General features: G+C 41.5%; 1 long non-coding RNA gene across 1 annotated transcript in view; it reads left to right on the top strand.

The window, feature by feature from the left end:
* LOC147756602 (uncharacterized) overlaps positions 1-12604 on the top strand; it is a 31158-nt gene extending 18554 nt beyond the window's left edge. Inside the window, exons 3-4 of the long non-coding RNA XR_015322758.1 lie at positions 9555-9702; positions 12224-12604. This is a non-coding gene — a long non-coding RNA (uncharacterized LOC147756602). The remainder of the gene's footprint in view (positions 1-9554; positions 9703-12223) is intronic.
* Positions 12605-15664: the final 3060 nt, after the last annotated feature.

Genomic DNA, 15664 nt, shown 5'->3' with positions numbered 1-15664 from the left:
GAGAACGCCAGGACACACACACACACACACACGCAACGAACATTACGCACTCACTCAATGAGTGAAGATAGGCAGACAGACAGAACGACGAAGACGACGACGTTGAGTTAAGGGTCGTTTTCATGAAGGGAAAGCTTCCACCCGGCTAGCGAGCGGATAGCTCAAAGGATGGGACAATGCACCGCCGTCACGGGGGTTGCACTATTAGACGATTGTGCGAGGGCTCTTCATCAGCTCTGTGTTTGGTTGGCTGGCCAGTGGAGGCGTTTGACTGCAGATGGGACACCAACAGGGTTATCGGACGCGGCCATGGGTCGCAAATGGAGCGACTAACTATTCTAGCATGCGAATAGAAACCAGTAGCGATCTTTGAGAGAAATACTGCAAATGCAAATTATCGTCGGAGACACAAGAAAGGCAAGGGACAAAAGCAGCGGCACGGAGAGGCAAAGAGCCCTTAGCAGCATTGACGTCAAAATAAAGAGAACAGCCATGATATGAGTCTTGTAAATCCCATAAAGCGGGAAAGCGGGATTAGTCGTGATGTCAAGCTGAACAGACGAAAGCAAAAGAGAAAAAGGGGTTAAACGGAATGAGCAGGACAAGATGGATGGGAACTGAAAATAATATCAGCAGCAATAACGTCCGAAAAAGCTAAGGGGGGAACCGAGGGGATGGTGGCAATGTCATCCGAAATTAAGCAGATGCCTGTACATTTTAAAACATTTAGCCTATTACGGGCTGCATGCTTAAAAAATTAACTAAAGTCAGTGGTTCAGGCAGAGGGACAAGAGGAGTTGGGCTAGGAGCTGGTACGTTAAGTGAAGGGTGGGAGACAAGAAGACCATCCTAGAATCTCGCCATACTTTTTAACCGCGAAATATAAAACACATAGTAGTGACAATGCAGTGTGTTCTTAAAATATTGTCTTAGGAAGTAAGATTTTTAGATTTCAAATAAGACCAACAGAAATCGTTTGGGCCTGTATAAAAAGCTTCCTATATTGCATTATCTTGTTAATTCGAAAATTTCTCAAAGAAAATTGTCAACGATAAGTGCTTATGGATGCTTGCAGGACCGTGCCATTTATCACCATTCATTTAACAACAAAAACTCATCTACGGTAGAATCACCAGCAAAGACCACTTGATCAAACCAAAACTAATTTTACGCAATTTGCAGACTACTCATGATGAGATCAATACAAATCATGCAAGGCCACTCCATTTGCCATTCTCGACAGATTCCTGTTTTGCAGGGAAACTCACGCCCTGTTGGGCCAAATATACGTAGTATGTAAAATCTTTTTGCAAAAAACATGAACTTACTGTCAAAATTACGCTCGGAAACGCTATCGAAATTTGCTCAAGCCGTGATAGTCGCCATCAGCGTAGGCCTAAGTACGTAAGTTCAACCGATCAAAAAAAAAGACTGCGGATGATTAATGAAGGCATCAAGCAAAATCAGTATTCAAAGGTATAGCTAAACTTCCGAAAATTTAAACAGAAAAATTTGATTTGTAGAATCCATTTAGGACTTTTGATAAGAACCCTACGTCCTATTAACAATTTGAACAAGGTACATGGTCCCATTCCATTTAAATAGTCAAACAGCTACATTCTACGTTTAGAGACAAAAAGTATAACAATCTGAGCTTAAAAGTTCCTCCCCTTGTCATTTAAATACTCTTAGTGGTGTTGTGGAGGTATTTTCGTTTCCTTTGGTAACTTCGCCCCTACCGATAGACAACGCGTAGGGCAGTTAAAGATTTACTACAAAGGCGACGCCTGCTGCTGTCTATGCTGCCGTTGCTGTCAGTTGCACATGGAAGTCTCCGAAGACGCCATCAGGCCTTCGTCTGCACGTGCTTGAGGCAAAAACTCGATCAAGTAACCACGGGCGAGGAGCGCCCCATATTAGTTGAAGCATCGGTATGACCATCAGCAGAAACAACATCATCAGCACCTTAGAGCCCATGAAACGGGAAGCACCAACACTTCACGAGCATAGAGATAGATCTGAAGGCTTCTGCAATAGACAGGTTTTTGGGCCATAAATCTCTTTGGCAGCATTGGCTATCATGTGTACGCAAAACGTTTAACTACTTCCGTCAATCGAATACCTTCTCTTAATCGAGAATAGCAAATGAAACGTAAGATTTCTACAACAAACTTCAAGGTTAGTTTTAGCGGATGATGATCGTATGGTAGTTTTTTGAAGTATGCTAAGTTTCCGAAACGATTAAACGTCGAAATCATCAGTAGAATGATGAAAATATTCCATTGCTAAGCGTTATAGAAGGTTAACAGAACAGCTGTAAGTTACTTATTATTATTCGATAAGTGACGTGCTCGCAGTTATGAAGATGAAGGGAAGAGAATTTATTGAACATAAACTACGAAAAAGTTTTCTGCCAACTTTGTAACCCAAACCGAACAAAAGGCCAGATCATGCATTGTGAAAAGTTTAACTTGAAATACACCAAATTAGATAGTAGTAATTAGAAGATCTGTGTCAGTATGTGCATAACTCATAACCGCCGCTACTTCAGGCAGCAGAAAATGGTACACTCTACCCAACGCAGCTAGCGATTAACGGCTGCAGCTTAACAAACGTTGTGGCACCTAAATCGATCTGAGACGATCGAATGCTTTTCCTTCAGATACTGAATCGGAAGTTCATCCCATCGTTATGGGCTGCACCTTGATAATTATAGACAAACAATTAGAGTATTACGATCGTGATATATATTGCCGCTAAAGGAGCGGCCGTGAAAACATTGAGAAAGGAGAAACATGATTAATTGTTATTACGCCAAAGCACGTAGACTCAATTTGGTGCCAATGCAACCTCATCAATACAGAATTATTACAGAACAGAGCTCCAACTCCGAAACAATCTTTCCACTCCTTATCAATAGACTATAGCATGATACAGTTAGTTACTTTGGTGAGCTTCTTGTGTGCATATGATTGGGAGACCTTTAGGCCGCTTTGACAGGAGGAAGCATTGACAATAGACGCGTTTTAATATTACGGAATAGTTCACAATGCCATTCGTATAACTTCAAAAGGATGATACGACAACTGTTATTATTCAAATGATAATAAGCGACCACATCTATACGTTTATATAGTAAGTATTTGCTTTCGTGTTTCCTCAACACGCAGAATACATGATAAATGCTTCGTTTCTGGCCTTCACATGAGTCTGTGTCGCAGTGGGATATTTATACTGGCTACTGATGTAAAAACACACGTTCATACTTACGTACGTCTAGTTTCTAACGCTTTTCTAACCCCACTGGTTTTTAGTCATCGATAGGAAATATGCTTCCGCAAACTTTACTTTCTGGGATAAACGTAAAAAGAAAGTACATTCAAAGTAAGTTGTTGACAACTAAATTTTATAGCTTGGTGCCGACAACACAGACCAGGTAAAACTCAACTACTTAGCTTAAAAGTTACTTCATTTTTCGATATAAGGTATATATATTTGGCTAGCCGCTATACACTTCTTATAGGATACATTTAAATGTTAATATGATCAGTTCGTTTGGTAGAATTTGGTAGACCTGAAAATTTTAAGTAAAAATTGTGCAATTTACAACAACCAAAACGATTGTCTGCCGATTCCAGCAAGATGTATAATCTGTAATTAACTTATAATTTTCAGTGATTTATCCGCGCGAATGTGCTACCTATTTGAAAATTATCTGAATGTTACTGCGTTTTCTTCTTGACAAAGCACATCTGAAAGACCTGATACATCGCGTGTTACCCACATACTATTTGTGTATATAGTATACTATAAAGGCATCAAGGTGCTAGCAATTGCATAATAGGTGGTTTTTAGGACTACTTACAAACCTTTGAATCCACCAGAAATCAGCGGAACGTGCACATCTAGTCGTAAATCACCGCGACGGGCTATAGTTGCCTAATATCGCCGTAATATCCACGCGCGACGTTTAAAAATAGCCGCAATTCCGGGTATGGACGAGTACTTACCTGACACTTTCGCTTGCGAGGTAAGATGAACTTTGCTTTCAAGGTAGCGTCCCTTTAACCTTGGCCCCGCTGATAAGTCACGTTTTCTCCCTGAATGATTGCCTCGTGGCGCCGACACTCTAAACTGCGGGTCCTGCAACTTGCTTAGTTCGTATGCTCATATTTTAGTACGACTATAATTTCTGTTTCTTAGGGCTTTTACGTCGTCAGTATCGGGCAGGCGATTGTAAACTATAAGTGACGAGTTGTTGTTGCTACGTGACTGGGCTAACTGTACACGTCAGGCAATTCCCTACCAACTCCAGTACAAAAGCAAAACCTCTTGCTACGATGGAGTGTTTGTTACATTAACGCTGCTTCTGTGAATAAGACGTTGGAAACTGACCTAAAAAGCTGGGTCCTGTACACAACTTTTTAAGTAGTTTGAGCCTTATCACGTGACGTAATTGTAACTAGCGGCCTTTTGGGAGGCCAGAACAATTTTCACTTGTCGCGCTTCGATTGGACATGACCAGACAAGAACAAATCTGCGCTTAATTTAAGTTCATACTAGTTAGCATAGCATAGTTATCTAAGTTAGCATAGCGTACTTACTACGTTTCTGCCATATAAAGATCCTAAGCAGCGTAATTCTTCCTTATGTCTAAACATTAAAGCTTTGTTGCGAGATATTAAAATTTAATTCTAATAAAGAATTTAGATAAGCCTTGGTTTACCATATTTTCTTATGTGGGGTATGACGAGAATACACACATATTTTTTTCGAGGACTTTAAGGACTAACGGATGATGCAGGCCGCACTTGAAGGTATTTGCCTGATTCTGTGGGGCCTTCACCCCCCCCCCCCCCTAAACCCTGGGGCCTTGTATGCCAGAGTCGTAACCCAGAACTGATTCAAGTATTACTGCAAACTATGGCGAAAAATTAGAACAAAGCTAAATGGTTAGAATAATTGTACTCCGCTCTGTTCGTTCAAAGGCTAATATAGTTTAATGGTTGGTTCTTAATTTATTAATACAAAGTAAGTATTAACATGTCGCATTTGATGGAGTAATGTTTCTATATAGATTTTGTCAAAAGCTAGAGGGTAGACCTGATCAACTTACTTGGCCTAAGTAGAGCGATAAATATGGAAGGATGCTTTTTTATACATCGTATATAATCTGATCAATTATATAGCAAGCAGAAACCTTTCTAGGGTTTCGTCGGCATCATTTAAGTTGACCTATATGTTATCGTGAACAAAGCAGGGCTTTATATGGCTTGCAGGCTATATGTTTATCATTACACCTCACGATAAGGCAAAATAAAGCCTACCTATTTACTTTCGAACAATTATGACTGGCCCAGTTTATTAATCGTCAACCCTCGAATTCGAAAAAACAGACCGGGCCATATATCATAGTATAATGTTTTTTCATTATAAATAATTTTCTTTTCATATATGTGGTGTAATTATATATGAAGCGTTTTATCAGTAGACAGCCAAAGCCACTATCACGTGGGACAGATCAGCTTTGCAAGGTTGAACAGCGTCGATTTCTGTAGATTACGCTATGTCCGCCCGTTTTGAATTCAATGCGGTATTTCAAAATTGACAAGTGAGACTCCGATTGACTGAAGGCTTTTGAGCCTCGGAGCAGTTCCTCGACGATGACATCGATGTCTCAAAGCACGTCATCCAAAAATTTACTAAGGTAACTGCTGACATGACAAAATAAAAAAATCTCCCAAGCTGTTCTTCGCTTTAGGCGAAACACAAGAATGTATTTAGTCAAGACGTGCTAACTGTGAGATTTTTTATGGCCTGAAGACTTGATACAGGATTTGCAATGCTTCGACAGGCTTACCGTTATTTCTAAACAGCAGTAATACCCAAATCCTTGCTGTACCCTAAAATCTTCAAACTAACAGGCGTTCGATAACTTTTCCAGCAATAGGGCAAACAAGCTCTCGATAGACCAACAAGTACGGGTTCAGGTTTCCTTAAACTGGTTTCTAATTAAGATGGATGATGAAGACGCCGGAACAAATGATTTTACGCTGAATACATGCTTTTAACTCGAACCAAACCTATGCATGTTCCAAAATAAGGTTTTTATTTCTCTATTCATTATCCGAATTGGCATTTTACGTTAGTTCACTCTGCTTATTGGAATCTCGCAGAATTACGTAGGATCCTCCAATGTTAAATATAAAGGTTTGACGTGAATAGAATAAAAATGCAACCCTTTTGTAGCTTCGGAACGAGACGAAGGTTGCAAGTTCAATAAAGAACATTGAGTCTGTTTAAGGATAGGGTTGCCAAGATGATAATCTATCTAGGCGCAAATACCACAGAAAGGTCGAGTACACAAAATTGGTGTGATTTGGAATGAACATTGATGGAGTTCGCCGATGAGGTTAGTTAAATCCGTACGCGCGTGGGTAAAATTGAACGTGATAACCCTGCTACTAATGAACGCTAGACAGCAACGGATAGCGTCGCGCTTGGGTCAAGTAATGGCATAAACTTGTATGGGTCTCAACAATTTATTCATACAATATCCAGAAAGCCATAATATGAATTCCTACGGAGACACACTAGACACTGCTTTAGCCATTGTAATTAAACTTTAACAAAATTCGTATGATTTTCAATGGAATATAGCCGCAGGTTTCTTTATATAAGTAGCTTACACAGAGGCTTCTCTTAACCTTCCGAAATCAACTTAAATGTATGTGCCCACCATATAGACGCGGGGGCGTAGAAACTCACCGCAGATACAGGGTACAAACGCAGGCTGTGGTGCAATTTCCTTGATGCCTTATGTGCATGTGCAGAAAAATTTCTCTATTCTAGTACTTGTTGCTTTGGACCGCGTTGGGGACAGTTTCGATTATTTATTCAAGTTGCTACCCAGGTATAGAATACTATTTTTACAAAGACGAATTTGGCTCGGCATTGGGGGGTGGCTCAGACCCACAGAGGAACAAACCGCGACGTCAATAACCTCCATTCGATCTCCAGGCTTCACAAGCCAGGCACCGGCTCACTTCAGCGGGCTTTTCCTCTGGAGAGCGAATCGAGTCCGCATCCTTTAGTGTCGGTTGCTATCACTGTTGCTATGAAATTGAACATTCAGTAAAAATAGCCTGTGCTATTGCCTTCTCTACCTTTCGAAGTTCCTATTTCTCGTTTTCGTAGTACGTACGTCTTCAATGCAGAGCAACGCCGCCACGTTGCTACGACCACCGCGGCTCGTTGCAGCCTGCTTCCTACATCAGTTCGGCTTTCTATTCCTGCGTCTTTCTTGCTCGAGAGTGGGACCGTATGATAGTGGTAGAATATGCAAGACGGCGTGCGGATGTCGGCAAGTGCAGTTAGCGGGGTGTGTATCTGTGTGAGTTCGAGAGGGCCGGCTGAGTATGGCAAGCTTGTGACTATGTTAGATCATGCAAGCGTATGTTAGCATGCATATCCAGCGAGAAGTGCACTCGAGTAAGAATCCTGTGGATTTGCGGCACGGAGAAACAGAGCGGCAAGGGGAAGTGTAGAGAGAGACGCTGAAAGCGCACCCGCCAGTTTTCCTGCGCCGAAACTAGAGCTTACGGCGAAAAGCAACGAAAAAGCAAGAGAATAATATAGAAAAACTCCGTCGTTGCGGAATCTGTTGGAGCCTGTCGGCTCAGAAGCCTGCCTGCTGCCACTGGCAAGGGGACCAACTCGGCGTTCACGCAGTGCTGTGGCCAGACGCAGCACTAGCAAGCCAAACGGTCGTTTTTTTCTATAGGCATCCTGCTTCCTATAGGGCAATCCCTCAATTCCCTAGAACCGCCGCTGTGCACTCACATTCACACAGGCAGAAAGACGGGTAAACGCACACGTATACACGCATCGACGCAAAGGCTCTCAGTCATACCACCTAGCATGCGTGTTTCTATCGTAAGCATGCCTCTAGTGCCGGTGGCAACTAGGGATCTTTCTTTTCGACTGAACTTGGCAATCGCCAGACAGACAGCCGGCTTGACAGCACAACGAAAACTCCCTGAGGAACGAGGGATACCAGACCGCGAGGTCGAGCTACTGACAAGAGGGATAAACAGAAAAGTGACAGACACAGGAATAGAACCAGGACATGGCAATTCGTAACGGAACGAGAAAACGCACCCGTCAACAAGACGACATCTACGTTTTCAAGCAGGACGAAGTTGTTTTTGTCTTCAGGTCGGAACAGGATCTGTTCTTAGGTTTCTCCTGTGCCATATGGATCAGTGTGGTACACGGTCAGCGTACAAACAACGCGTGTGAAGCATGACGGCATATTGTCCGCGGTGGTGGCCAAGTACTCTACTTTTCAAATGGTTTGCATCCGGCACTGAAGGCTTAGTCAAAGCAAGGTTTCACCTAGAAGGATCCAGAAGTTGCAGAGTTTTCTTTGCTACCTCACTCTTTTGCATGGTTATTTGCAAGCCAGCTACCGGTACCAGTCAGCTCTGTTGGTGGTTAAGACCGGGCGAAGCTCAAAATAATTCTATAAGCCGATCTCAAAATATAATTACCTGAGCTGCTATAATTGATATAACGTTTTGCAGAGTGCGGTTATAAAATGTTGTTTACCACTCTGCACAACGGGATGGAGCTGAACCCTTTGAATTAGTGCCTGTCTGGACACATTGCTTCTTCTTGTTCGTGTCACTCGTGACCTAGTACTAAGGTCGCTACCAGCAGGTCAAATGCTACCTTTATAGAAATCTTCATAGGTTTATAAGCTAAAAATAGGTTCACATCCAAGAAAATAATTCACTGGTGGATTTCCGTACCGTTTCGCAACTACTACATAAACCGGATACAAAGTTTCCAATGCTGACAGGAAATAAAACAGCGGTCCGTAAAATCAGCGTCTCCGATATCCGGTTCACAGCTCACTGTTCACAAGCTGGAATGAGCTATTTTAATAATATATACATTACACCTCCAGCCAGGGTAGTTTACACAATCGGTAATAGTTATTTCCGGTAATTTGACTTGTATCCATGTGTGCAGAAATAAGGCCAAGGACACTGTCGAAGGAAGTACTCCTTGTGTCGTGCATTGCTTTGCTGCATGTTTCTATCTATCTCTTGGGCAATACAATAATACATCAATTGCTGTGTCATCGCTTAATTTTCAAGCTTATAAAATACTTGTAGATGCCATTAGGTAGTAGCCAGTTAATGATATACGATTTCTTGACACTAGGAAGCTTAAAAAGTTTATCCTTAGCACGCGTAAGTACACGCGTCGAGAGACACGACGACAAAACACGTAAACTTACAAACAGCGTTTGCTGAACAACTTGTCGTTTATTGTAATATTAATTAGGATAGAACGTACAGTCGTTTTATTTCGCGTCTGGACAGGCATTTACGTAAAACCAATTCGCCTTATAGGACGAAATAGAAATTCACGTTTTATAAATCCCTAGTGTCCTATTACTAAACTCTGTAAGCAACTGGTTGAAGCATTGACCTTTCGATTACTGCTTCATTCTTGCTGATCGTTTAGTTATGTTTCTATTACAGGACCTAATATAAGGTTCGTAAATTACAACATTCGCACTACCTGAATCATGCGCGCATGGTCCTCACGTCAGCTGGGATACGACGAAATCGAAAGGAATCGTTGCGAACGAAACCGTTTCTTGTTGCAGGTGTTTCACTTCTCCGAAAGGTAAGTTGCTGTATCGTGGAATTGGTCTTAAGGATTCGTCCGCTTGGTTGTGTAAATATGACCTCGTCCGTTGTAATCAAAAGGCCTCACCACCGAGGCGGTGCAAGCGAACAAGTTCCGAGTAGATAGTTTGGTCCTTTTCACGAACAGACAAAATCTTGTGACTCAAGGACGTCGGGCCTTTAAAGCTTTTTCCGCATAATTACGAAACTGACGAAACACGTTGCTTCTCGAAGGATTTGGCTGAGAAGATCTGTGAAAAGAACGCTAGAAAACGAATGCTATACAGTCGTTGACATATTAACTTTCTGAATGGCAAGGAGCTGGCATGTTATGTGTAGCAAAATTTAGACAATAATAACTTACGTGGTACCTACTAAAATGCTGCCACTTCTCTTTGCTAAAACTATGATCTGGTAGCGCCAATATTTTCTGAAGCCAACTTCCTGAAAATAAGGATAACCGATGCTAATTTTCGTTAGAAGATCGCTCAAGTGTGAGTAAATTTGTTAGTAGAAAGCTGAACAGGCAATGATCATGGCTTTATAATCTAATGTTCACCTAGTACACGTATCCCGTTTATCCTAATCATTTAATAGATACGCACATAATTATATAGGATCGATTAAAAGAGTGTGGGAGCAGCTCGGATTGCTTTCCGCATGTAATAACGCGTTGTCTACCTAACACAACAATAACGCATTTCCAGACATTACACTCAAAGCATTTTACAAGATCGTATTGGCTGAAACACGAAAAAAGCGATACATTTAGATCACGTTTTCTGGAAAATTGCATCAAAGAAACAAATCAGCAAAGTGGGCATGATAAGAAATTCTTCGTCGATTGGTATTTCCCGTACACAGTCCTTGATAAAATACGCTACAATAAGATAAGCTCACTGAATACCACCTAGGAACCCTGGGGGCGCTTCATGACCGGGTCTTATCAAATCCTGTCGTTCTTTACTGTGGAGATTCTGTCCTGTTATTGTTATCTGTTCGGTTGTTCGTTAATCCTATATGGTGGTGAGTCAGACGGAACACTTCATAGGAGCCTTTCTCTGCTTGGCTGGTGACGAGCCACTAGTTAAACAGTGAGTAACTGGCATACAACCAACATTGTAACATGTACGCATGCCCTCTTCTCAGGAAGCAAACTGCAGCTACAGGAAAAAGACGTCTGAGTCCCAATCACAAAAGAAACGTGTTATTCAAGTAAACAATTTCAAACTAAAACTAGTAAGAAAAGACGTCTTTTAAGCAATGCGAACCCATTATGCAAGCGTAGGATTTCGGAAACCCCTTTATCAGAGCTTGACGACTTAGAGGCATTTTTGCTATCACTGCTTGTGAGCTAATTTTAGAAATTTGATTGTCTTTTATACTTTAGCATTTAGCAAGTACGCAATTGTACATGGCACAGACCATTAGTTACTTAAATTGGTTTGACAAGAACTTGCAATTTCCACACAACTTAGTAAGGCAACTGCTGGGTCTAATTTGATGGTACTGCCGAAACTGGAGGAATAAATTATGTCCTGGGGCAAAGAGCTCATTACGATAACGTGTCATTACGCCGCTGTTGATTTGGAGACTGTGAACTTTTACAAATTGGCTCTGTTCCGCTCAATTGACCGGTTGTTCCATCGGTTTCCGAAAAACCTGGCTAATTGTCAGACCACTGCTTGCGCATGCTCGAAATAGTGACTTAATCAGGTGAGGCGCTGCAGTAGACGTACGTAGCAGTCGTAGCCTCTACTTTCAACTAAAGCTTCACGAACAAATTCAATGAACGTTTAGCCAATACAGAACACAAGTGTACCTTGCTAGCCTTCTCTTTCTACCACATTCTATTAAATGACCATCTATTTCCTTAGTGAACCCCACATTCCTTAAAACCATAAGGTGAAGCCGGAACAACCGGGTATGATATCGGCGTAAGTCACCAAGCATAAAGGTCTCTTTGATTGGGACGCTTCCGGTGGCCCGTGTCTGATAAGGGGATATGTATGCTGTGTAATATCACATACATACATATATGTGATAACGCTTTGTATATATGTACATTGGCCTAAATGGCGAATAATTAGAATTCCGTACGTCCCGGGGGCCCTGAGCATGCCGTTATCAGGACGCCTCGCTTCAACGTTAATTATTTCTACTCTGCTTCTTTCCGGTCTTCGCCTTCTGCGGACCTAACTATCAATTATACACAGGAACTTATTGAAGGGTCAGTCGTGTCCGTCAAATGGAAACCTGCGTTTCTATGGTACTCTCTTGAGCGGAATAGAAAACTTTAAAAGAGAAAAATAAAAAAAAAAATGATAATACCTTAACATATGTTAGTATTGTATTTGACTGAAATCGTCAGCTAGCCCAGACGTAATTTCGCTCCCAGGATGACCTGAATTTATGTCATTGTGTTCAGAATTACCAACGGCATCACTAGTATGGTCTGCGGCACGTGCCTGACACATAGAGTTAATGCAGTCTGTCTAATAAATAGTCTTGTCTTGCAGATTCTCGTGATGGCACGAAAAAGCCAGTTAGCTTCTGCTTTCGACCCACTCACCCAGATTACCGCGGGCGGACCTAATTAAATTCAGCGAAAGAACGAGGTTTTAAGTAGCTGTGAACGTACCCCACTCTTTCTTTAACGGCAAAAAAAATATAAATTAATATGTTACATATCTTTATTTATACGCATCAGCTTATTTTTATAAACACTTTCGAAGCTCAAATGTCATTCTTCAAACCGTAGAAAAAGAATTAAACCGAAAGCTCTGTGAAACACAAATCATAACCCTCTTTAAACCGGGGATTAACCTAGCGGAGATTCTAGCTTATTTTCATACGATGGTAAACTGATTGCACGAAGGAACTGTTCCACGATTTTTTATTTGAGCGAGTAAGCCACACCGTTTCTATGGATGCGCCTCGCTAAGTGAACCTCAGTTTAAGCTGAACCGATTTCGACGTTGACACTAGCTACCCAAAAAAACAAAATGAAGCGGTAGAAAAACCAGGACCCGAGTCTAGGCTAGGGAATTTATAAGATTTTTTTATGAATCGCGTCGGAAATGAAGAGATATCACCAGGAAAGCTTAAGAAAACTCCGTTAAGCCAAAGATTATTGGCCAACTTCAAAGTTAACATCCAACATAAGAAGTTCTTGTTTTTTTCCACAAGCATATCAATATTCGATTAGCTATACAAATCAGAGCTTCGTCGTATGTAGTCCAGCAAGTTATATCGGTCTGGTTCCTATACAGCACTTCAAAGTAAACGTTAGCTCAAGCACAAGTTAAGTTTCTCGTATGCTCGACAAGCTATATTCAAAAATTTCGCTAGCTTTTGTCTTAAGTCGGAGAAAGTTTTTAACTAGAAATAAATATCAGTTTGTAGCCCTTGGCCGATCGTAATAAATCGTTATTCCCTAAGGAAATTTAAACAATTAGCGAGCGGATTTTCGATCGCATATTCCTTTGTGTATTTCTATGTTTATTTATTTAAAAATGGCTTCATGCATTTAAGTGAGCTGAACCAAACGATCCATTGTTCTATCTCGTGGCGCAGCTGTGCGAAAATTCATACCAAAAATGGTTGCATTTTGAGTTATCTACGTCCAAGGGTATTTGTTTCTCGAGCACTGCGTCATCAGCCCAGCAAATCCGCGGTGGAAGTGGAAATCTGCATAGACATCTTAATATTTCATGATATAGTTGTCATATAATAATAGTAAAAATAACAATTGGCTCTTATTATAGATGTTTTATGGAATTAAACTTCCCTGCGAGATGTTTGTGTCGTTAGAACCGGACCTGACTAGGACGAAGGTAGGACTACTGTCCGAACGAGTAGCACCTGATCGTTCGCCAGTAGGCGGTGTCGGCAAAGGACATTAAACCCACTTCCAAGGTGTGGTTCGACACCGGACAACTATATATATGCACGATGGAAGGAAACAATGTTGACGAACGAGGCTCTCTATCTATATGTAGACACGGAGATGTCCAAGAGGAAGTAACGATTGTACGCGGCGTAATGAAAGAAACTATTAAAGGAAATATTTTTGGGAGTGAACTGACCACTCGACTTAAGAGCACCTATAATAATATCGCAATGAGAGAGAGAGAGAGAGAGAGAGAGGGTTCTTCTTTCTCTCTGCTACATGTATGGACGGTACGTTACGTTGAGAGGCGTTCGTTTGATGATATTCGGATGTGCTGGGTAACTCAAATAGAGTAATAATTATTTGCATGGCTCAAATTGTACGAGCTGCTACTAAAGCTGAGCCGATTGTCTCCAATTAGCAAAATGAAACTCTTACATGATTTTTCGTTTTTCCCTCGTACTATTGCACCCTTTCAACGACGCTAATAAGATCCGCTTTGTCTAGGTACCGTGAAGTTATGTAACTTCAATGACAATTTTCGAAGCACGAAGAGACGTTCGACTGCTGTAAATTGTTAACCTGAGTGATGTCTAACGATAGACGATACGTACGTCTATGCAAATCGCCATTGTCAACAAGACTAAACCTTAGCGACGAACGAATCGGCAAGGCAACATTGCCCCTGTATCGAGGTTTGTATGGATTGTCTAGGCCATTACTACACATGGCACAAGACAGAGGCGAAGTCATTTAACTAATTAAAGCACGCTTCCATCTTCCTGCGGACGACGGATTTACTTGCTATGCTCATCGCAGGTCTATTCGTCCGTAAGGGAACGCTCCTATGCGTTTGAAAGTGTCACTTACAAAATGGATACGACTGGATTAGTCTGCCCCTAGAGCAGTGTATGTGAATAGAGAAGAAAGTTTTTATTTATTAAGAAGCTGTAAACAAGCCGAACTTTCTTAGTCAGAGACTTATATGAGATATGTCAGTTGTAGATTCGCAAACACATGGTACTTTCACGAGAAAAACGTCTCCCTTGAAAAGACTCCAAAAGATAATCAGTTATTCATTTCCTGGCTTTTTATTCCGCTCTTTGTGTAACAATTGTCGTATGTGCCGAAAAGCTACAGCGGAGGAAGTATCTCGAAAAAGAGCGTTGCTTATCGAACGGTATATCTCTGGAGAACGAAACAGGTAGGTAGAGCCAAAGAAAATCTAATACAATTGAAAAAAACCATACATTGATTGTAAATTGGCAGCTACCGATACGAACATTTTGGCTCCGAATTATTTAGACAATACAATTATGGTAACGAGAGTCAGCCTTTTCTCTTCACTCAAAATTGGCGAAGCTCTGTTCCCATTATCTGCCCTTGCGGCCGCTGGTTTATAGCGGTAGCGACGTGTACGACTGCGGTTACATAGAGTCATAGTTCAACGGTCTTGTGCTTTAATCGTGACACACCGTACCTACCTCGGACTACAGCTACTGAGAAGTCAACGTTACGACCATTAAAGGTTTTTGTATCTTTGAGAAGTAGCGTTTTACAAGCAGGTCGACGGCATATCCGCCCAAATGGTGTTTTTTAGCTTACAGGATGCATTGACAGCGCTGTCCTACGGCCTGGTACGCCCCTATCATTCGGCCCATTACCTCTTCGGTAGACGAGAAAGAACTACTCAGTTATCAAATATTGACCTAGCTCTGTACCTAAAGACAATACTAATACATACGGATATACTGCTTACTAATACCGCGTAGCTTCGAAGTGCTGTATCCACGAGTTGGAAGGTTCCACCGATACAAGGGAACCTTCACCGTAGATCCAGAACTTTCACAGTTCTGTTCAATCATCGTACGCAGCTGCCGCTTAAATGGTAAACAATGCTACTTTACGACTTCTCAGAATAAGAAAATTTAAAGCACGTTCTTAAGTCCACGTTAATTACAAACACAGTATGTCCTCTAGCAAGATGATCAAGGGGCGTATACCTACCGTATTTTATGAACGTCATATTACTACCCGAAGCTCGGCCTTTTATTTTGCTGATAGAAAG

This window comes from Varroa destructor, unplaced genomic scaffold (assembly GCF_002443255.2).
Source record: "Varroa destructor unplaced genomic scaffold, Vdes_3.0 BEIS01000003.1, whole genome shotgun sequence".
NCBI classification, from domain to species: domain Eukaryota; kingdom Metazoa; phylum Arthropoda; class Arachnida; order Mesostigmata; family Varroidae; genus Varroa; species Varroa destructor.
This window is presented reverse-complemented; position numbering and strand designations above follow the sequence as displayed.